This window comes from Pinus tabuliformis, chromosome 3_1, assembly GCF_031772625.1.
Source record: "Pinus tabuliformis cultivar Carrire ecotype Pingquan chromosome 3_1, CPIR1, whole genome shotgun sequence".
Classification (NCBI taxonomy): Eukaryota; Viridiplantae; Streptophyta; class Pinopsida; order Pinales; family Pinaceae; genus Pinus; species Pinus tabuliformis.
Window position 1 is genome coordinate 777,960,851 of NC_142301.1, and position 24,502 is coordinate 777,985,352.

Sequence of the window (24,502 nt, forward strand, 5' to 3'; positions counted from 1 at the left end):
TTGAAGGCTATGAGAGTTTCATAAATGAAAGAAGTTCCATCGTCTAATATTTTTATTCTCTATGTTATTCGTTGATGGTTTTATTATGTCACAACTTAGCAATGACATATATGATAATTGTTGCTATGTTATTTCCTTTGTATGAGAAAAAAAAATTTACTCATACAAAAACAATTTGGTTGTGAATTTGGTATTAGGTTTCCCAAGGGAGATGACATTTTTTCACTCACGCACTAGGGATACAAATATCAAAGTCGGAGTCACACTAACTATGAAAAATTAATGTTATGAAGCAGATGAAATTGATGTAACATTCTTGGTCATTTTGGGACCTCATCAAAACCACTTTGGTTGTAATTTCAATCATTGTACACTTTTTTATTTTGAAGATTATGAGAGTTTCATCAATGAAAGAAGTTTCATCTTCTAATGTTTTTATTCTCCTAAAATAACTCCATATTTTAGGTGGTGTATCGTGGAACAAACTCCCTCTTGTACCCACTGGAAACCATCTTGAAAGATATAGCATGATCCCATAAGCATCTTCTCTGATTGAATTTACATGAGTTCAATACAATGTGGAGGACTAGCATGGCCTCCAGTGACATCATGTCAATTTTATTACTAAAACATTTTATTCTCTCATGTAGGGATTTTTTTAAGAGTTGGAATATCACTTGAGGGACCTCTCAATAAATGAAGAAATAATCAATTTTAAGGTAGAAAATTGTCAAAGGATCATTGTCATTCCTCATTTTTCTTTCACTATTTAATTATGTGTTATGTAACTAACTCACAAAATAGAAGAAAATATAGATCAATGAATTCAAATTAGCCTCTTCAAGGGGGAAACCTCCTTTACATTACACAAATGAATAATTCTTGGATGATACAAATGACAAAACCTCCTTTCTATATATAGGATTCTAAGGGGTCACAATATAATCAAAGCCGACATAACAATAATAATATAAGGGTACAACGATAACAATAATGGGCTTCTATGGGGCACAATAATAACAATATGGGGACAATAGAGGCACAACAATAACAATAAGGGCTACAATGACAATAGTAATGGGGGAATCACTAGTATTGGAAGGACCTAACATGCCCCTCTCCTTCAAAAAGGTGTTGTCCTGAATGTTTGAGTAGTTTTGGATGCTTGTGTATAAAATTCTCACCCTCCCATGTGGAGTCTCTAGTGCGTAAGTTCTTCCACTTGATGAGATACTCCGAAATTGATCAATTTCGTAGTTGTCAAGTTCTTGTTTCTGTGACTGCTTCAGGTTCCAATATGATTTTTCCTTCCTCTTCAAGTTCTGGAAATATTGTTTGAACTGGGAGTTTGTCACTTATAAGCTTCTTTAAGCATGAAACATGGAAAATTAGGTGCACTGGGGAAGCTACAGGAAGCTCCAATTTGTATGTCGTAGTACAAATCTTTTGCAACACCTCGTACGGACCATAATACTTTGGTGATAATTTATTATCCTTCTTAGCTTGCTTGAGGGACATTTGTTTATATTGTTGTAGCCATAGGAATACCCAATCACCCACATCAAAACGTCTTTCACTGCGATGTTGATCTTCATATTGTTTCATTCTATTTTGTGCCAAAGTGAGGTTATGCTTTAAGAGTTGGAGAACCTGTTGTTGATGCTCAACGTGATCTTCCACTGCTTAAACCTTAGACTTTTCTCTTAAATATGATGTGATCCATAAAGTGCCATAAATCAAGTCATTTTTGTTGCAGTATGGAAAGAAGTGTTATACCACCATTCAGCTAGAGGCAACCATTTGACCCATTGTGTCTGTTTATCAGATATAAAGCAACGAAGATATCCTTCCAAACATTTGTTTACTATCTCATTTTGCCCATCAAATTGAGGATGATAAGATGAGCTATGATCTAACTAAGTACCAAGGCAAGAAAACAATTTTGTCCAAAATTTTCCAGTGAAAATGGGATCTCTATCGCTTAAAATAATCTTTGGGTTTTTGTGTAGCTTTTGAATTGTTTCCATAAATGCAGTATAAACCGTAATGGCTTTAAATGGATGTGATAATGCACAAAAATATGCATACTTGGTAAAGTCGTCAACTAACATGATGCCACTCTTTCCTTCGGTGTTGGTTAAGCCTGTGATAATATCCATTGAAACCTCCTCCCAACGTTGGCTTGGAATGGATAAAGGTTGTAATAGACTTGGGGCCTTAATTATTTCAACTTTATTTTTTGTCAAACCAAGCATTCCACCATAATCTTTTGAATATCCGATTTAAGGCCATTAAAAAAAATAAAAATAAAAAAAATTCCTTCATAACCCTGTGGTAAGTTTTTAAAAATTCTAAGTGTCCTCCTAAGGGAGAGGTGTGTAATTCCATAAGAATATTTTGTTTGAGTTGGGAATTCTTACATAGGTATAAGCAATCTTTGTACCATAATGAATCATTTTTCCAGCTAAATGTATCAGATGTATTGGGATGTTGTTGTAACTTTTCAATGAGTGCCCACACTTCTTCGTCATTCTTCCATTCGTCCCTCGCTTCATTTATCAAATCTGGTTGGATAATAGAAATGGCACAAAGCAATGATTCCACATCCAAATCCTTTATTGAGAGTGCATCTGCCACAACTTTTTTCTTCCCTTTTTTATAGATGATTTCAAAGTCATAACCCAACATCTTTGTGACCCATTTTTGCTACTCTTCTGAAGATAATATTTGTGCTAAAAACTATTTAAGATTATCATGATCCGTTTTTACCTTGAAGTGTCTTCCCATTAGGTAGGGTCACCATTTCTTAAGTTCATGTAGTATTGCCAACATTTCCTTCTCATAAATAGCTTTTTGTAAATACTTTCCTTTGATTGGACGACTTTCGAAAACAATGAGTCTTTCTTCTTGCATTAAAATAGCACCAATTCCATTTCCTAAGGCATCACATTCCACAATAAAGGTTTTTGTGAAGTCAGCGTAGCTAGAACCGGTGCTTAGAACATTTCCTCTTCAAGATGTTCAAAGGCCTTTCTTGCTTCTAGAGTCCATGAAAATGCATCTTTCTTCAATAATGTTGTTAAAGGTGTTGCTATTCACCCATAATTCTTAACAAAATTGTGATAATACCCTGTCAAATAGAGAAATCCTCGCAAATGAGTTATGGATGTGGGGATTTTCCATTCCTTAATGGCTTTAATTTTTCTAGGGTCTACCTTCACACCCTCATGAGATAAAGTATGACCCAAATATCCCTATGCCCAAAAGAGTGAAATTGAACGTATGGTTGCAGAAATGCTAGAGGCTGGCATAATTCAACCTAGTCAAAGTTCTTTCTCTGCTCTAGTAGTAATGGCTCACAAGATGGACGGGTCATGGCACATGTTCCCGAATTACAGGGATCTCAACACGCTCACTATTAGAGATAAATTTCCCATTCCTGTCATTAATGAATTATTGGATCAATTGCATGGATTAATTTACTTCACCAAGTTGGGCTTAGGGGTATCTGTAAGGCCTAATGTTTGGAGGACGACTTCCTGGAATCAAATGAATAGCATGATCATGAGAATGAATAGGTGGGAGGCCTTTGGGAGTCTAAAATACCTTGGAATGAGTGTCCAATACTTTTTGGAGACCTGGAGAAATAGATTATTTCGATGTGGGAACCTCTAGTGAACATAATTGTGTAATTATGCCTCGTTGTTCTTTCTTTAGAAGATTTTTCATTCCATTAGAGATGACTATCTTTCTTGGTTTCCCTGTGATACCCCTTAATTCAACTTCCTTTCCTTCTGAAGAAAATTTCTTGAAAATTAAAAGCTATTGTACCCAAGGATTGTAGCCATTGGACTCGTAGTACAACATCAACACCACTCACTAGAATGGAAATCATTGGGTTATTCAATACATATTCTCCCATGGATAGCTTGATATTATGGCACTTTCCAAAGAAATTTATGGTTCCTCCGCTTGCAACCATCACTTAACACTCTGTTGCTAGATATAAGAAGCAATTCAATTCCTTAACCATCTTAAAATGAATAAAATTATGGGTATTGTCCAAATCAATCAACACTATTACCTTTTTCTTCTTGATATGTCCGTCTATCTTGATAGTTTGAGGAGTGGTAATTTCAGCCAATGCATTACAAGATATGGTCGGATTAATTTCTTCTTTCTTGAGGGTTTGTTACTAGTGTATATCCTATTCTTTTGACGTTTCTTATTCATTTTCTTCCTCCTCTTCACAATCTATGTAAAATAATTTCTTCTCAGCACACTTATCACCTTTAGTGTATTTGCTATCATAACTATAACAAAGCCCTTTTTCTCTTTTTTTCTTCCAATTGTTGTGGTGTCAACCCTGTAGGTTGTGGAAGGCTAGGGAAAACAACACTTCCATCTTCATAGTTGTGAGTGGTAGGCTTCCTTGTTTCCATAATTTTGATTTCCATTTTTCTTGCCAACCTGAAAGCCTTCTCCAATGAATCAAGTTTCCAAAGGTGAGCCTCATGTTGGATGTTATCCCTTAAATTCCTTATGAACACTTCAATCCTATGCTCCTATGAAATACCTTTTACCCTTATATTCAATTTTTGGAAGTCCTCAATATGCTCCATCATTGAACCCTTTTCTTTGATATTTATCAATTGGTTAAAAAAAGTGTTTCTTTTTGTATCCTCATAATGTGCTATCATTTCTTCGATAAAAATTGTCCAAGTGACAATTTGTTTACAAGAAAAAATCCATCCATACCATACAAACTGATTTGGTTCTAAATATACAGTTGAAATGCATACCTTTTTTGTGTTTTTCACATTATGGAGATCGAAATATTGCTCCATCTATAGTATCCATGTTACAGGATCCTTGCCATCAAACTTCCTCATATATTTCTTTGGAACATGGTGGGTCTTCAATCCAGCATTAGAGTCTATGAAATTATGATTAACATTTATTTTGTTCTCCTCATGAGTTTCCTTTACTACCCTTTTTTCATTAGTGAACATTTCTTATAGCAAATCTGTCAAATCTGTCTTCATCTCTTCCATGTTGCCTTTAAGTTTTTCTTTTGTACCATCCATTTTAGCTTCCATGCATTTCTTTAAACCATCCATCTTAGCTTACATGTCATCCATATTAGCTTCCATGCTTTTCTTTAAACTACCCATATTAGCTTCTGTTACTTTTTTTTGATAGTGAATTTTGTTGCACTTGGTCTCACAATTTTGATATATCATGTTTCATTTCTTCCTCTTCTTCATGAGTCATGCTGGAGCTTTCAGGTTTCTTACTAGGTGTTTCGATTTAATTTCTTCAGGGCATCAATTAATGATAATAATGCTTCACTATGCCCTTTGAATTCCTTCAAACTAATTTTTCAAACCAATCTTATGCAAAATTAAAAAAAAAAAAACTACACACCTTTTTCACTTTGTAGGAGCTCGATTTGAATATGTTGTATCTATGTAATTTCGGATCTCCAAGGTCTGAAATTTCGTCCTGTGGTAGCTCTGTGAATCCTATTTCCAACCCCGCAAGTCTGATCAATATTGTATTCTCCAAGCAAGAGTTATGCCAAATCTCCCACGCTGACCTGATTATAGACTAGTTTAGTAGAGCGAACTTGTATGAAGTACCACATGTTACTATTTCGACCTTAGGTCTTAAAACTGATACACATAAAAACTACAGGTCGTCCTATTTTTGTATATTTTTACGAAATTTAAATATGATCCTCAGAGAGACAGTTATGACGATTTTCCCCACATCACCTGTTTAAGATATAATTCAGGAGTCTAAAAAAATCCTAACTTCCTTAGATCCTACCTCCAAAACTATAGCGTTAAAATGTCTGAAATTCGGACCCTAGGTTCACCGAGATTTCGGCTCAAATGGGTTTTAATTTCAGTTTCTAAAACATCATAGAAAAAACGTTATAGCGAAAATTCCACAATGACCTGTTTGGAGCAGTGAAACCTTAGAATCCAAAGCTCTGATACCAAATGTTATGTAACTAGCTTACAAAATAGAAGAAACAATATATCAATGACTTCAAAATTAGCCTCTTAGAGGGGGAAACCTCCTTTACATTGCAAAAAATAATAATTCTTGGATGATACAAATGACAAAACCTCCTTTCTATATATAGGAGTCTAAGGGGTCACAATATAATCAAAGCCAACATAACAATAATAACATAAGGGCACAACAATAACAATAGTGGGCTTCTACGGGGCACAATAATAACAATATGGGGACAATAGGGGCACAACAATAAAAATAAGGGCTACAATGACAATAGTGGGGAATCACTAGTATTATAAGGACCTAACATTCCTCCTATAGAAAATATTCTTGGCTCATTAAAAAAATCCGCAAGGAACCATCATTGACTATTTTCCTTCGGTTGAATGTAGTGGTGGATAACATCTAGGAGAAACATTGAGATGAGTTTCTTCCCATTTTCACGGAGTTATTAGTCTATTGCTACTTAGTTTTTATTACGGAGATGACTATGGTTTGAATATTTATGTGTGAGACCTTTAACAGATTGACAGGTGAGGAAGAAGAAACAGACACTAAGAGTGAATTTAAATAATGCCGATTTGGCTATCTCCTATAAATATTGCAATATCACTTAAAATAATTCTACTATGGATTGATGTAGGAGAATCATATCACTTAGCACATCTATAGAGAAATTTTAGGTGCATAACAATTCTATCCCCAAGAATTCCTACTACTCTTTGAGATTCCTGCTCGTCATACTATGCATACCTATCTATTTATATTTACTAAAATAATTGAAATTGTGTTTCCTCATCCCTTTTGGGCTCCCTATGAATAGGGGTTCTATTATTTTATACAAAACTAGAAATGAATATCACCCTAAAGGGCCCCAGAGGTCATCATGTACTTGAATTATAAAGCAATTGATTTGTTAAAATGTATGGATGTGTGCGAGAATCTAAATACATAATCATGAAGCCAACATGGTGTTGTGTGGGGCATTGGATGATGCCAAGGTGTGTTCCGTACATGCAACCACCAATACAAACATATGATCGCATCAGTTTTCCAACATCCACCAAAAATATATTGACTTGTTGTTTATGTAGCTAAGTGTAGGCACAATACTAGTTATGTGTTCAGTCAAGTGCAAGCTTTGTATAGGTCATAGTCATTTTGAAAGAACCTCAGAGTCTTTGCAATTGAGTATACACTCTTGAGTTGAGGCATCGGAGGGTTGAAGCCACCAAGAGGTGCACCATACCTCTCTACCTCAATACGACACTAAAAAATCTGAAGCTAAACCATCAATCTTGTTTGGAGATTGGAGTGAGATGCAAATTTCCAGTCCATGTATGCTAACGTGGAAATTGTTTTGGAGGGTGTATTGTTACATAAGGATGAAAGTCAACATAAATGCCACATCATATACCATGGTTTAAAATCTTATTTTGAGGTATTTGAGCCCTTACAAATTGGTTTTTACTAGCTACCAAAATGCCCAAGAAGGTTACTTCAATCACACCTACATCATAACATTTTAAAAGAATTTTGTAAGTTTTGATCCAGGATTATGATGTATTAATTTCACTTCAGCCACCAATAGCATTTATATTTTAACTCACATATATGGGGCATTATTTTTTATGTTTTAGCAGTGATAGATAGTATTAAGATGGGCTTAAAAGACCATGTAAGAGAATTTATAAATAGTACTTTCCTGTTTTTTTATGTAACAAAGAAAGTTATATATTTTCCCTATAATGAAAAAAATAATTATATGGTGATACTCTACACTGTTATTTTATACAAAACCATAGATTGATATCACCCTTCCTTGACCTTGTTTTTTTTATTTGATTGGGGAAAAATGGTGAACCAAGTAAACCTATTTAGAATTGGTAAGGCAACAATGCTAGTTTTGTCTTTACATAGTATATGTTTGTGTGAAATGGCCATGAAGCTTTAATTTAAATGTGGAAGAAATTGGTGCCTAAAACTTTATTAGTAATGTGAGAATAAATTTTTAACTAAATAGCGAATGGCCTAGAACTTATTTGTTTTTACAATTTTAGCAAGGTCATTTTAAATGAGTTTTTCTATAATGACAAGGCATTTATATGGTGATACTCTACACTCTGTTATTTTATACAAAACCATAAATGCATCTCACTCTTCCCTAACCTTATTTGCTTATTAGACCAAGGCAAAATTATGAACTTGTTAAAACTATCTAAAGTTGGCATCACAAAGATATTGGTTTTTTATTTACACAATATATCTGTCTATACGAAATGGATGCTAAATAGGGAAGTTGCATTATTTCTAGGTTTATTGCACTATACATTAAGTCAAACAAATAAAAACATAGACCTTGATTACTTGATGCTTATTAAACCTACCTAGTGTGTATACCTATTGTTCCCCCTTTTTCTCAACAAAAAACTTTTGATATATCCCATAATCAATAGGGATTTTTGATCTTGAGCCATCTCAAACAAATGACTTTCGATTCATACAACAATAGGCTTTCAATTTCTAGATTTTTGCTATTAGAGTCATGTGAGATAGAAATTTCAATTCTTTAGTAACTTTTGTAATAAGCATCATTAATAAGGATTGTATTGTTGTTTTATTCACAAAACTATATGCCACCATTGGATCTTGTTTGATATATATATATATATATATATATATATATTAAAATCAAAATATAATTTTTTATAAAATATTTACATAAAATTGTAGAAATCTTAAACATCTGCTTCTTATATAACTATAAGGAAATATAGTAATTATATATATACTTATGGATTGGAAAATATAATAATTTATTAAACATTATATATTGAAGTATAAAACATTTATAAACCTACATCATTTATGCAATTTCTTTAATGACGATCCTTAAGTTGAATGGATTCTTATTTAGTGATTTGATGGCCTCCCGTGTGCTTAATACCCATAATGGTGGTACTTTTATTGATGTAATAACAATGATGGAAGGGAAAGTGGAGCTAAAAGTGTGATGTGATAAGAAAAAGCAATCATGAGACTAGAAATTTATCTTGTTTTGGAAATATTCCCCTATAACATCACACTTTTATCATCTAAATAATTGAGAGATATTTTTGTGATTGCATCAAGAGTGTTTATTTTATGCAAAACTAGAAATAAATATCACGATGTTGTGGAAAACTGTAATATTGGAGTAAATGAAGGTTTATTTAATGCTTCACTTGCTTCTTGGAAAAATGATTGGTTGCTTGATTTAGGAGCAACTTGCCACATGACTTTCAGAAGAGATTTTTTGAAGAATTTACTGACAATGTTGATGGAGTAGTATATTTTGAAAGCAAATCAAAACTCAAGCCATCAAGGCTTAGCACAATCAGGCTTAAATTGCCTAGTCTTCCAGATTTTCTTCTGCATCATGTTCTATATCTCCCATAGCTGAGGAGAAACTTGTTGTCTTTGGCCCACATCCGCCAACAAGGACACTCCATTCATATGATTGATGGCAAGCTTGAGGTGAGAAAAGCATCAGACCACTCACTTGTCATGATGGGGATAGAAGAAGAAAGGCTTCTCAAGTTGCAAGGTACCTCTACTCGTGCACAAAATTTCTCATGCAATTCTCATTATGCAGAAGGTACATTTCCATCAAGTTTATTATGGAATGCTAGATTTGGACACTTGAACTATGACAACCTTTGCTTTTTGAAGAAAAACGGTGTTACTGGTTTGCCTACAATTCCTATGAAACTTAAGCAATGTGATGCTTGCATTCTAGGAAAGCATAGCAAACAGTCTTTTCATGATTCACATTCGAGAGCACATAGAAAACTTAAACTCATTCATTCAGATTTATGTGGTCCAATGCCTGTTCCTTCTACAAATGGAAATAAATATATGATGACATTTATTGATGACTACACAAGAATGGGTTGGGTTTATTTATTGAAGAACAAATTTGATGCTTTTCAAACATTCAAGAACTTTCATACATGGATTGAAAATGATGCACAATCTTATATTGGCTCTATTTGCATTGATAATGGAAAAGAATACACTTTAAATGATTTTTAAAACTATCTTTTCCAACATGGGATCAAACATCAAACAATGGTGCCTTATAATCCCCAACAGAATAGAGTAACTAAAAGAATGAATGGGACAATCTTAAATATGGTGCGCTCCATGATGTTTTTCAAAAATGTAAAATTGATGTTTTGGGCTGATGCAGTTCTATGTGTTGTATATGTAAAGAATAGATGCCCATCTAATACTATTAGAAACAAGACTCCCTATGAAATGTGGTATGGGCACATTCCTTCAGTAAAGCATCTCAGGGTCTTTAGTTCTGCATGTTATGCCTTGATACCAAAGGTACATAGAAACAAACTTGGTGCAAGAAGTCGTAAGGTGCAAGAAGTCGTAAGTGTATCTTCCTGGGTATTCAAACACCTTCAAAGCATACCGTCTCTATGATGAAGTCAATAAAAAGTTTTTTGTATTTAGAGATGTAATTTTGAATCATCCAAAACTGACAATGTTGTTGAGCAGCAACTTGATCTCTTGGATAGATTCGCAAATTCAAAATCATTTCAATAATTTGATAATGGGATTCCACATCTTGAAGGGGGGATTCCTATACTAGATCAACCTTTGGAATCTTTTTCTGAAGCACTCTCTCCTCCGCATGAAACTCCAACAATGGATGATACTTTGAGTGATGTGATTGATAGAATTAGGAGACTCAATCTTCATTTAGCCCCAACTCAATCAACGGAGTAGCTTGGACCATCTGAGAAAGGTCCCCCAAAGTGGCTGACAAAGACACTTGAGAGTGTTCATCTTGATGAGGTTGGAAAGACAGGAACTAAAAATTCAAACCGGTAAGATGGAGGTGATGTAGATGACTCTGATTCACCTGTTGATATGGACGTTTCTTATGATTGTGAATTGAATTTGTCTATAGATTTTGAACCAGCTTCCTTCAAAGAATCTTCTTCTCATGATGAATGGAAAGAAGCAATGTAAAAGGAGTATGATGCCTTAATAAAGAATGGCACTTGGAAGCTGGTTGTTCCTACATTGGGAACCAAACCAATTGGCTACAAGTGGGTCTACAAGAACAAGTATAAAGTTGATGGCTCACTTGAAAAGCACAAATTCGGGCTTATGGAAAAAGGTTTCTCATAGAAGGAAGGGTTCGATTATGAGGATACTTTTCCCCCACATCAAAATGGGTTACCATCCAGACACTCTTTGCCCTAGCAACTCAAAATAGTTGGAAAGTCCATCAAATGGATGTAAAAACTGCTTTCTTAAATGGAGATCTAAAAGAGAATGTTTTTATGTCCCAGCCTGAAGGGTTTTTTGTAAAAGGACATGAACATAAAGTATGCAAACTTGTGAAATCCTTCTATGGCCTCAAACAAGCACCGCGAGCCTCATATGAAAAACTAATTGAGCATTTTATGAAACTCAATTTCAAACATTATGATCTTGATGATGCAACTTTGTTTGTCAAGAAGGTTGGAAAAATAGTTGTATATCTTGTGGTATATGCATATGATCTTTTGATGACAGGGAACAATGGGAGCTACATTGCATCCATAAAGAAGGAATTGAGGAAAGGTTTTGAAATGATTGATTTGGGCTATGTTCATTACTATCTTGGTATTGAAGTAACTCAACATCCAAAGTCCATATTCCTTTCTCAAAAGAAGTACATTGGAGATCTGTTGAACAGATTTGGCATGACTAAATTCAATCCTTTGACTACTCCAATGGAACAAAACTTAAATCTTACATCCATTGAGGGAAAAGAATTTGAGGATGCAACAAAGTATAGACAACTTGTAGGAAGTCTATACACTCCAAACAAAGACCATCATTCTTTGGATTCAAAGTGTTTACCTCTTGTTGAATGTCCATAGTTAAATACCTATAGATCCCTAATAGTGATGTATTTCTCTTAAGGTTGTTACAGCTCCATGTCACTGCATGGATTTGTGGAGGAATTGCCTGGATGTTGCCTCTCAATTCTTACGACAACGAACTATAACGTGGCTCATACATTTTCATATATATCAAACGTTTTGCCACATATTGGGAAACTCTCATAAATATGTTCACATGAGATCCAAGGTCTACAGTTCTCGGCCTTAAATTTACTGCATCACAAATATGCCATATATACTTGTCATGTTTGCATTGTCCTTTAGAATCTTCCCCATGAATATATGGGGCATTGAGACCAATACATATCTAACCTAGTGTTGGAGTTTGTATGCTTCTACATAAATATGGATGTCGTATGATTATTTTTTATATAATGTATTAGAGTTAGAGTTAGTACTGCATTTTCATTGGACATCCCTATGGGGCTTCATTCTAAATTAATAATGTAGTATATTCTCAATAACTCTCTCCTATGACAATGATAGCCATGTCCATTTAAGTTATATCAAATAATTTAGATTAACGAAACCATGTTATAACCCTTGAAGAGTAGACACCACAGATTTAAGTCAAGTTTTGTTAAACAGAATTTTGGAAAATTGATTAACACAATATGACCTTGTTTAAGTAATTTGTACACAATAATATAAGTTTTAAGGTCCACTCAATGAGTTTGGTTGGTGCTTTGGAAAATCATCAATATATTTTCCAAGAACAAATATATTATCAACCTTTTCAAGTCTTCATTTATAAATTGCAACAACCAATCCTTGTTGAATTTTCTTGTAGATCAAAGGTTAATGAGGTTCAACACACACCTGTAGCTTACCGATCACTTAAGGTGAGAAAACCAGGATTCACCATCCCCATTCCCCCTAAAGAACACAATAAAGAACCACACAACTAGAGCACCTCATACTAAATGCCTTCACAGTGGGAAGGAAAGGGAAAGAATCTTTGGCCAATCTAGCATGGAGGATGTCCTCCTAACATTTTAGGCAGCTGAAATAGGACCCATATGCATTCACATGTCAACTTTTGATCATTAGGAAAAATAAATGATTGGTCGCATTACACTAAAGTGTCATTTGCCACTGAATTAATTCACACCTCATCCCTATTGTAAGTTCACAGATGCAAGACGAGGGAAAATGTGAAGATCAACTCCATGAAGTCACTCCCAACTTTATATGCATATGAGATGAAACATGCATTTTCAATATGCATCACTTCCTCATCTAACTTTCCATGATAAACTTGTTACAAATGGTAATGAAAAAGGTAGCCTATTATACAGCCTGTAAAAAGACTAATAGTGCATAGGATCAAAACCAACATAAATTTATGTTGATAAAGGGTAATTATATCATATTTAAAGGCGAGGATTAATGTGGCCTCAATTAATCATATTGAGCAGGAAAATTTTGTCTTTAGGCATTATTAAGCCTAATGAAAGCCAACCCAGTACTTGGTATTTAGGTACATAACAATTGGGTTCAACCTTATTCATGTCATGTTCACCCTAATCTTGGTGAGATAAAGTTAGTTAATATAATCACAAGCATCGATATGTTAATGAAAATTGTCTTGTAATAAGTTCTACTTGTGTCGTATGGAGTATAATCACATTTTACTATAGGAAAACAATGATACCACCACTTTCTCTGACAGGACAAGGACTATTTTCTATTTATGAAGCATATTCAAGTAACCAACCACCAATTTCTCTGATAGAGAAGGAAATGTTTTCTATTTATCAAGCATACTCAAGCAACTAACCAACCATGCAAAATGAGTAAAAACCTTCAGTTACTGTGAAGCATTATCTCAAAAGATTTGAAATGTGACAAAAAACTATAAACACAAGTCATATATACAAAGTATTTGTAATATTGAAGACTTTATTAGGATATAGATTTAGAAGAAATTATATATTTACAATTATCACCACCATGCACGAGACTCTTGACAAGGAGCTCTTATTTGAAACACACAAATGGACCAGACCATCAATAGCCCATCAACCCACTAAAAGAGTAAAACATAGAAGCTTGGAACAAGCTCCTACATTCCTATATACACCTTGAGGTTCCGAAGTTCATACAAATCAAAATATATTGAAACTTGAAAATTGAAAGTAAAGATATGCATCCTCAATATTTGAGACATTTAGGTCATATCAAACCCTGATTTAGTTAGAAGTGTCTTCTAGCATATTCTTGAATACAATCCCTGGAAGCCATTATATTGTAGAAATACAAATGAATATGAATATAATTTCAATGCTTAATAGAATTAGAAGTAGCTTACAAGGGCATTGTGGATCAAGAAAAAATACTTGAAGTATTATTTCTAGGGCAAATTCCTTATGCTCATCGAACTAAAACACCATGCAAGGAGAGATTCTCAAATTAATTTCCAAACCAAAATCTCCTATGGATTTTTTTGAAGCCTATTCTTCACTATTCTATAAATTTGAATACCAAATACAATCTGAAATCCATCAAAAATAGAGAAAATAAAGCATAAAAGGAAGAACTTATTTACCAGTTCAGGGATATATTATGTGCCCCGTCTCACTTTCATGTTAAAAATCTAAAAGTTATCCTTGGTGATTTTCTTTTCCACTCGATGTGCAAGCGACTCAATGAATATTGCAATTGCAACCCCATTTCCCCATAAGAAGGTGTAGAGTATGAACTTTAAAAAATTACATATTAATTATGGGGAGATGCCCAATGTCCCTATTGTACCATGTAAAGCTGTCTATTGTACTATTCTATAAATCATGAAAATAATAGGCCTTATCTCTTCTCAACAATGTTTTCTTCAGGGAAAATTTTAAGAACCCCCTAAATTTATAAATATAATAAATGGGCGAATCTCTATGGTATATAGGAAAAATGGAAGGCGATTTTATCAATAATATATTATGTATATATAATTTTTTGGCGAATCTCTCACCAGGCATGGAAAATATTTTACTCAATTATAAAATCTTGTAAGATCTTGGCAAGTCTTTCACTAAATAATAACACTTTGTAAAGTCCTAGTGAATCTTAGCATAGGCTACATGCTGGTTTAATTCCCCCATTTAAATAGGCTACATTCCAGGTGAATACCATGGGTCAATATCATGTGCCATCTTGGTGAATACCATGGGTCAATACCATGTGCCATTTTGGTGAATACCATGGGTCAATACCATGTGCCATTTTTATTTTTATTAATTCTAATATTAGGGTTAATAATGGTTTTTGCATGGTATTAATAACAATCTAGTCCATGGTATTTGTCCCATAGTATTTTGGCCTAGGTTTCACCTAAATATAACCCATTTTTTGAGTGTTCGTAAATATAAAGTGACTTATGGAGTAAATATAAAAAATGTTTTGTTTGTTTACCATACCTCTCGTTTATTTATATTTTTATTAAATTATCATACCTCTTTTACAAATATGGTATTTGGCCCATAGGATTCACTTAAACAAAACCTCTTTCTTGAGCCTTCATAAATAGAACGAGGGTTATGGACTCAATATAAAAAGAGGTTTTATGTATTTATGATACGTATAGTTTATTTATATTTTTATTTATTTACCATACCTTTTGAGTAAGTATAAAAAGACGTTTTATTTATTTACCATACCTCCACTTTACTTATATTTTTATTTGTTTACACCCTTACATGTATATAAGGTGACTTATGGAGTAAATATAAAAAATGTTTTATTTATTTACCATACCTCTCATTTATTTATATTTTTATTAATTTACCATACCTCTTTTATAAATATGGTATTTGGCCCATAGGATTCACTTAAATAAAACCTATTCTTGAAAATGGGCGAATGGATTCACTTAAAACTATTCTTGAGAATGGGCCAATGGAAGGTTGTAAGTCCTAATTTAAAGGGCTAAATTTACCTTTTTTACCATCTCCCTTAAAATAAGGTGGGCTATTTGAGGTGATTTGTAGAAATGTACTATGATACAAAATATTCGCCCACTAAAAATTTAAAACCCCTTAATTGCCCCAAAGGGCGAACATTCGCCCCTAAAATTATCCTTGGTTTTCTTCAAAATTATAATTAGAGAAGTAAAGAAAACATACTGAGATTAGTATTTAGCCCTTACTTCTAAAAGCAGGCTGCCCTATGTTAGGATAGGTCTCAAGTCATGGTTGACTTTCCAAAAAACATTATGAAAGTACACCTGTGTAGTGGGGGGAAGTACAAAAAAATTGAATAGTACACCCAATCCTAGTAATCCTCCTTTTCTAATAGGATATGGAGTTGTTAAGATTCCAAGACCACATAGCACATTCATTCTTGCAAATTGAAACCACTATTGTTGTAAGAAATTTTGAAAACATGGCTATTTTTTGGCTAAGAATCAAATCTACTTTAAGATTCGGGGTTTACACCAAATAAAATTATTCTATTGGAGTTTTTAATCTTTCCATTCAGATTAAAATTAGGCCTTTCCATCAAGTTAGTTAGCCACAACTTAGTTGATTTGGAAAAATTGATTAGGCCCAGATTTGATGCAAAATAATTTTTCAAATCAAAATCAGCAAATCTTATGCATAGTAACAAAAATGAAGCCCGTTACGGACCTTTTAGTAGTGATTGTCCAAAGATGTATTCTTAGGGAATTGGCAATTCATGAATATTTTTTAATGTCAGATTGTCATATATGGCCTTTTCTGGAACCATCTTTCTTGGGTGGTACTGGGGGAAGCTGAATTGTTGTACATGTCCATAGATTATCTTCAAACAAATGAAAAAAGTGGTATGAATACACAGGCATACTTCAGGTTGCTAATATTACAATATTTGAGGGCACTGATAAAATCCTTCGAGTCCTTTTGATGAGTTGGTGCAACCGCTAATTATTATAATTATTATTTAATAATTCTATTGAACATACATCACACTAACATTAAAGACTGGCTTATGAGAAGTACTCATAGGTAGAGTTGTGAGTTCATAATAAATAGACCACCATAAATGAAAACCATTGTTAGTACTAAACTAGAGATGTATAAATTCTTCAAATAATTATTCAAACTATTCTACGAAAGAGTAGAAAGAAAAACTATTCAAAAGCTACATATAGTAAGGCTTAATAGCATGGTTGGTGGATCCACTTTGATACGAAATTGTCAACCTAAAACCCCAGTATATGGTGCTCCTGCTGGGGTCTTGAAGTGTTATTGGATTTTTGTGCCAAGGCCAATACTCAACAATGGAGTTGTCCACACTGGTTTTTCTTGCCAACAAAGGAAATAGACTCTGCTCTTTATAGCTTACCAATCCAACAATCTAACTTTTGAATTCAGAAACTAAGATGAAGGTGAAAAAATTTTATGTGCTCTGAATTGAAACATCCAATGATTATCAATACTCAAACAAATATTTGAACATTGAGTAACAAAATAAATATTTGAAATGAAGGGATGAACAGTCCAATGGAAGAGACCACCACATTTTTTTACTATGCACAGAACTCACCCAACAATTGTATATGGTCTCTATTCTCAGTCAACTGTCTTGAAGACATATTGTACTCTAGGGACTGGTAACTTTAGTGTCCAAATAGAAGAAATTCCATGGGAAATTGTCCAAAAATGATGGTGTCACTATTCTCTTGGAATCTAAAGGAAAAGTCTGTCCTGACTTGCTATTGCATTTATGTAGAGTACAGGTCAATTAACATATGGGTTTTATACCGTTTTTTTCAGGGTCGCTTATAAAACCAACATTTCCTCACCCCTACGATAGTACATGGTGTCCAAAAGCTTGGGGCCTCTCTAAGACTCTAAATTTCATAACATGTTATAGATGCTATTGAAATTTGAAGGAGTGTACAAAGCAAGCTTTTACGGGAGAACACAACAAGAATACACTCTTACATTTTGGTAGCCCTCTTATCACTTGGCTCTGGAAAACTGGAAGAGCTTGCACATTATTCTCCATGTAAAAGAAGAGTTGAGACTAGACCAATCAAGGATTCAACCTTCAATATTACATCTAATCTCCTCAAACTAGAAATCAAAGATTCAACATTTAATACTACATCTAATCTAACAAGTTCTTATTTGTAGCTCAAGGGTAAGAGATATTTTGTGGAAAAGTTCAAGTGTACGAGGAATTTTGTATATTTGAGAATTTCTTCATGACCAAGATGATGAGAAGAATGATGGTTACATCACTTTTTACTCCTATCAAAACATTTGTTGTCAAATGTCAGATATATGGCAATATGATTATAAGGTTATCAATTGAGCAACAGTAATTAGCAAGGACCTATAATGCATACAACAAAAATACAAGGATTTTAATGGCACGAAACTATTTGATGAAGCATCCGTTGCATCTTCACCATAAAAACCAACCAGTCAATTTAATTTCTAGAGATTGGAGTTTGACTTGGGTTTTATGGTGTGATGGTTTGGATTTGATTACCTTTATTCTTCCTAACTCTCTTCAAATAAGAAATAGGACTCAAGATGAAGAGGGTACCAGTAAATTGGGCCTGGTTACGTACCTCATTTATTCAACAAATGCAACTAGAAAAACTAACAACTAAAGTTATGGTGTTTCCAGATGACTTGAGGCCCAAACTGATAGGTGATCCTATTTTCTACAAGTCTCATGCACTTAACTGTGTTGTCTCCTCTTGATGCAAACCACCTTGCAATTACATGAGGACAAAGGAAACAAGCATTATAAGTAGAGTTGTATGCTAGTAGTTTTCATTGTATTGCATTTCAATTCAAAATTCATTTTAGCTTGCTCGCAGTACTAGGATTTACTTTTGCACTTAATTTTTGCATTTTATTTTTATAACTTACACAAAATTAATAGAAATTATAAAAATCATAAATTAATTCAGTAGCTAGTGCCACAAACTTTGGATCCACCAATGAAGATGGTAACCAAACATTCAGTGTTTTTATCCCAACGGATCCTTTTTTGTTGACGAAAGTCAAAAGCCTACATCAACAAGGCTATCTAAAGTCTAAGGAAGAAGTGAATTGAAAACCATTTCATAGTTGTTCATGATTTATATGCAACTAAAAAATATATTGCGTATAATTGGGCAAACAATGAAAGTCAACACCACACAAGCAAATAAAATATGGTGATAATTTAGTTATATGTGATAGCACAAAGGCATCCAAGTCTACCAAAAGTAAGGACAAAGCATGTTGCATGCTCAAAAGATGATGTAACACTATAAAAGCCATTACAAAGCATTACAAGGAACACTATAGTGATCAAAGTCAATGACTAAAGAAAATTTAAATATCTTCAATGATCTGAGGAGACATAATTTTTTTTTACACATAAAATTTTAACCAATGAATCATTGCATACTATTTTTTCCATTTTTTAAACAGTGCTGTGTAATTACCGCAAAGACCACTATCAAGTTCAACAAGAAATATATATCCAATATAAAGGAGTTTCTAACCATCTTGCACGGCATAGCTAAAGCTACTTGCACGAATTGAACACACCAATGACATTATTTGTTGGGTAGATATTGGAAACTTTTGAATCTTGATAGACAACATGATATTGGTACAAAATGCCCTTCAACCAACAAGGCATAAAAAAACATAGATGGATACAAATTACAACTTGGGGTGATAACAATGACCTCTAATAAATGGTTTAATGGATCTCAACCAATGAAAAAGGCGACCTTCAAAAAATACGATAAGGCCACAAGCTCAAAGAACAAGCAACAAGCTAGTATTCTATGTTATATTAAGGAAGACCTCACACCCAATTCAAAATTCATCAAGTAAGGGTGGATTGAGTGGTTGAGGTGGGTTGTTAACTCCCTCACCACCCATGTTAGATTCCCCAAAATGACATGCTTAGCGTATATTGATTAGGCTAAAGGAGTAGGCAGCCCCAAGGAGTTTTCACTCCACCCGTGGTTAATACGGGATGTCTCATCTCTTTCTTAGTCATTGGGTCATTACTATTATAAATACAAAAAAACTAATGTCCGAATCAATGTAGCCTTGACTACCACACACCTCCAATTTATACAGAATTCCTGAATAGGTATGGTTACGATGCAAGTCCTGGGCGAAGGTGCCATATAAGAAAGATAAATAAAAACTACATTAACCTATTAATTAAGGGTTTGTAGAGCCTAAGGTTGAACCTTAGACTAGTTTATATTTAAATATGGATAACATGACATAGAACCTTCAATAATAGACCATGAGTAAATAGCACTACCTTTATAGCCTTGATAGTTAATGTACTTGGTATGTTCGAGCAATCATATAGAACCCATGAAATCTATGAAACACACTATTCCTACACATTCTAACCTTATAGATGCATGAGAAAAAGTGCAGAGGAGCATGAATACAAAGGATATTATCTATTACTCAATACCTCCAGGTAGATACTCATCATTAACAGGCATCACAATAGTGCGATGTCATATAAGGTGGGAGTATTAATTATATTTTAATGTTGGAACTGGAAACTAAGATGGGGAATCTAAATTTCTACCCAACCATAGATGAGCTGCAACCAAATTCACTTGCAGTTGTCACCCTCGATCCGGATTGCAGAGCATGAATGGGACTTGCTCATAGGACAACACTCTAGAGGTCAATCCTCTCCACCTTCAACCACATTGCTGGGAATCGAACTCTACCACATTGATGAGAATCAAACCACTACCCCTCCTATATTGGACAAACCTCCCTTCCACATTCATGGTGATAGGATTCCACATGTCGTTCTCAGAGAGTGGTAGCCCCACCTTGAATTAGTAAGATGCAGAGAAAATCTCCCCCCATACTTGGTTTCCTCCCCAACGTAGTAATATGGGATTCTGCCCAGAAGACAAAGGAGATTCCAACTGCTCTTGTCGTTGCCCCTCCAGGGCCTAAAAAATATGAATCTTTCCTCCCATCCTTGTTCTCGTAGTTGTTTGATTCCATTTCCCAGTTTTTGTTTTCCCAGCGAGGCCCAAGTCATGTAAGCGAATCAAAACCTCTCCAACTCTTCCTTTTTTTCCTGATTTTCCTATTTGTTAGCCTTGTCATACTTAATTTATTTTTATGTCACCTAGTTAAGTCTTATATGCCAATCACCATAAAGAAATCTATCAGCCTCCATGGCTGCCACCAAACTAGTCCCCATCCAAACAATTTTCCACCTCAATTTTGGAATCTGTGTCCCCAACTCAGCTCATTTAATTGATGAGTGTTGCAATGTTTATAATAATGGAAAATATAACTGGGCTATTACATTCACTAATAGATTTCATTTTATCAATTGAAATTCTATTCAAATGGTACAAAATACAGTTTATTCTACTGTCATTCAAAGGAACCTCTAAATGCCATTAGCATGGTCTCATAATCGACCGTTTCCTCCAAGTCAACTCAAAATATATAGCCCTGACATCTCATGGATATTTTTTTTCCATTAGATCCCTCTTGTTGGGGGAGCGATAAAAAACAACAATATGAAGAAGGATTTTGGATGCTCTTCTTTTTCCTTTCTTTTATGTAATATAAAAGAGATATTGTCGTTGGCTTTAGGATTCCAGATACATATGAATATTGGTGTCTTTGGTTTATGCTTAATTTTCTAAGAGGATTTGTGTTTAAGATTTAAGGGATTGCACAAGAGATATGTGGCATGTTAGGGTTTTTCCTCCCTTGTTGCCAGAAAGGAGTGTTTTATTTTTCCTTGTCTTATTTTCCTTGACTGAGGGGTGTTGAGGGAACTAGAGGACACGAGATCTTGATCATTTGTTCATAAACCAAGAAATAAAATCCATTGACTTCTTGGTCCAAACTTATGGAACAATGATAGAAAGAATACAATGTGAACTTAGAAATAGGTTTTACTCATGAAGTGGAGAAGTGACATCAAATCAATATTTGTGGGAACAATACATTTTAATATGAAGATAACAAAGATAATTTTATGAATATGCCCATGGGGTATCATCATAGTCCCAATGGTTATTATTTTCTAAACTATTACGATGACACTAATTGGATTTCTTACAAATTTATAATTTTTTCGAGGGATTGATTGATTGAGGTTGAAGAGGATAAAATTAAAGTAATTGAGAAAGTTCAATAGTTACAATAGTGTTGTAAGCCAACATAGCACCACATAATATTTTATTAGTAGCAGGTTGTGTGGCTATTTTGAATCAATATGCATGTATACATACAAATGATAAGGTCATGTATACAAATGAAATGGATTTTACTTGTTAGTTCATGCTTTTTGGGACTACCAATCAATCCAAAGGTGCATCTAAAGTTTTTCAAGGATGTATATTGGCTTACCTTTGTGTCAACTCTCGATTCCTTCATGTTCATGGACTTCCTGATGTCACCTAGATAATTCCTTGTGAAGCTTCTTAATTCCATAACTTCATTCACCTACATCTTCAACTTGGGAAAAAATATAGAGGATTAGTGTCTGCAAGGATTGAATGGTGTATTGCCTAGCAGGTTACATAATATTACAAAATTGATGGTGTTAGATGTGGTGGTGAATGTTAGTGGACCTACAATTATTCTCAACAATATGGAACATGGGACATGCATGGGTTCAAGATAAACAACAAAGACAAACTATTATGATGTTCACAAATTGTTTGACGAAATCATTAAATGGAGTATAGCAGTGACAATCTATAGTGTATTTGTTTTGTAGACATATTTTGGTTTAGTTGAAGAGGGTTTTTCCCTAACCAGATTGCCATAATTAGAAAAAAAGGGGTCGTGACCAGGTTTTCAATCTTCATTATATGCTCATGGAGGCAATTGTGAAGGCATGCCAAGCCATTATTAACTTCAATGTAGTGTTGAAAATGCTCTTTACTAGTGGTGGAATTATATTGAGGCTTAATTTGAAGGTATCTGAAGTTGAGAATAGTTGTTGTTATCATCTACACAACTATTGTCAACTTCAGATACCTCTACCGTATTTTTCTTATATTTTGAATTTGTATCAATACTACTACATTTTGCAGCTTTTGGGTTTCCATTTAAAAATGTACTTGATTTTTGAGAATTTCTTAACTTGTAGTTATGAGATTCTGAAGTTCTACCATTTTCTAGGATAGTGGAGTTGTTGCAATGGGTCCAATGAGCTGGATAGAAAAATGCAAAGAGTATAGAAGGTTGTGAAAACAACTCTGCATGAAGAATAGGTAGGTTCATCGATGGTAGATTGGATAGTTGAGAGGAAAATTCAAAATGTGTATCCCATGAAATTTCTATTCATGTGGTGGAGTTGTAGAAGTATGAGGCTACAAAGATGTGTTGGCAATGTGAAGAAATAGAGATAAATTGTGTTTTTGGAAAAGAGATGGCACAAAAACAAACTGCAGTGATGGTTGTTGTGGCTCTTGTGATATGTCAAGAATGAAGGGGTTGGAAAGAAGAGAATTAGGTAAGATATAATATGTTGGAGCTAAATAAAGATCATTGATATTACAAAAAAGTCATAGGAGTAAAAATCTATGGATTAGAGACCAACGATGGTTGGAGAACATGCTACAGAGTCTTGAACATGACCATCATGGTTTCCCAAATGTGGATTTGAAATGGAAATTGTACTGGTTGTGCAAATGCATCTTGCTATTGTGCTAGATCTTGCACAAAAAACCTAATTCTATCACTATTAGTATGCCATGAAGCAACATAAGTAGATCTAGGGTTTGCAAAAAAATAAGTGAATTTTACATCCATTGGATCTCCCTTTTCCATGAGGATTGCAACTCCAATTGATGTTGAACAAAATCATTAACATAAAATAGTTGTGCTTTCCTCAATATTTTCAAAATCGCTATTATGATACCAATTTGGAAATGGCATAAAAATTTGGCCTCTGATGGCATACTTCAATCTAGTTCCTAGGAAAAGAAAAAAACAACTTACAATATAGGGATTTGATATGTATTTAAGGAAAACCTCTTGAGTTAATAACACCTACAATACTGCACAAAATCACTATTATGACCCCAAAGTGGAAATGGAGCCAAAATTATGCATCTTGCATCTTGATTGTAATTAGCCACACTAGTGAAAAAAATAGGCGTGTCACAAATTTTTTGATGGTTAAAGGAAGTAGATCTAGTGGAAGTTGAAAAGTAAAAACCTCAATGAGCCATGGTATAGAGCCCTTGATTGTAAGAACCCACTAGTGTTAGATCTAGTAGCAGTGTTTGAGGGAAACGTTAAGAGGTGACTAGATCTACAAGCTACATTCATTTAGCTCTAACACCAATTGATACATGCACAATTATGAAAATATAAGAAAGATACTAACACAAGAAAAGCACAAAAGAGAAAGCATGCAACAACATCGATGAAAGTGTATTTGAGATCCATTCCACCATATCTCCACCATGATTTATGAAAATTTGTATAGAAGCCTCTACTGCAAGCATATATACAATATCCAAGTTAACTCCATCATTGGAAGAACATAAGCAG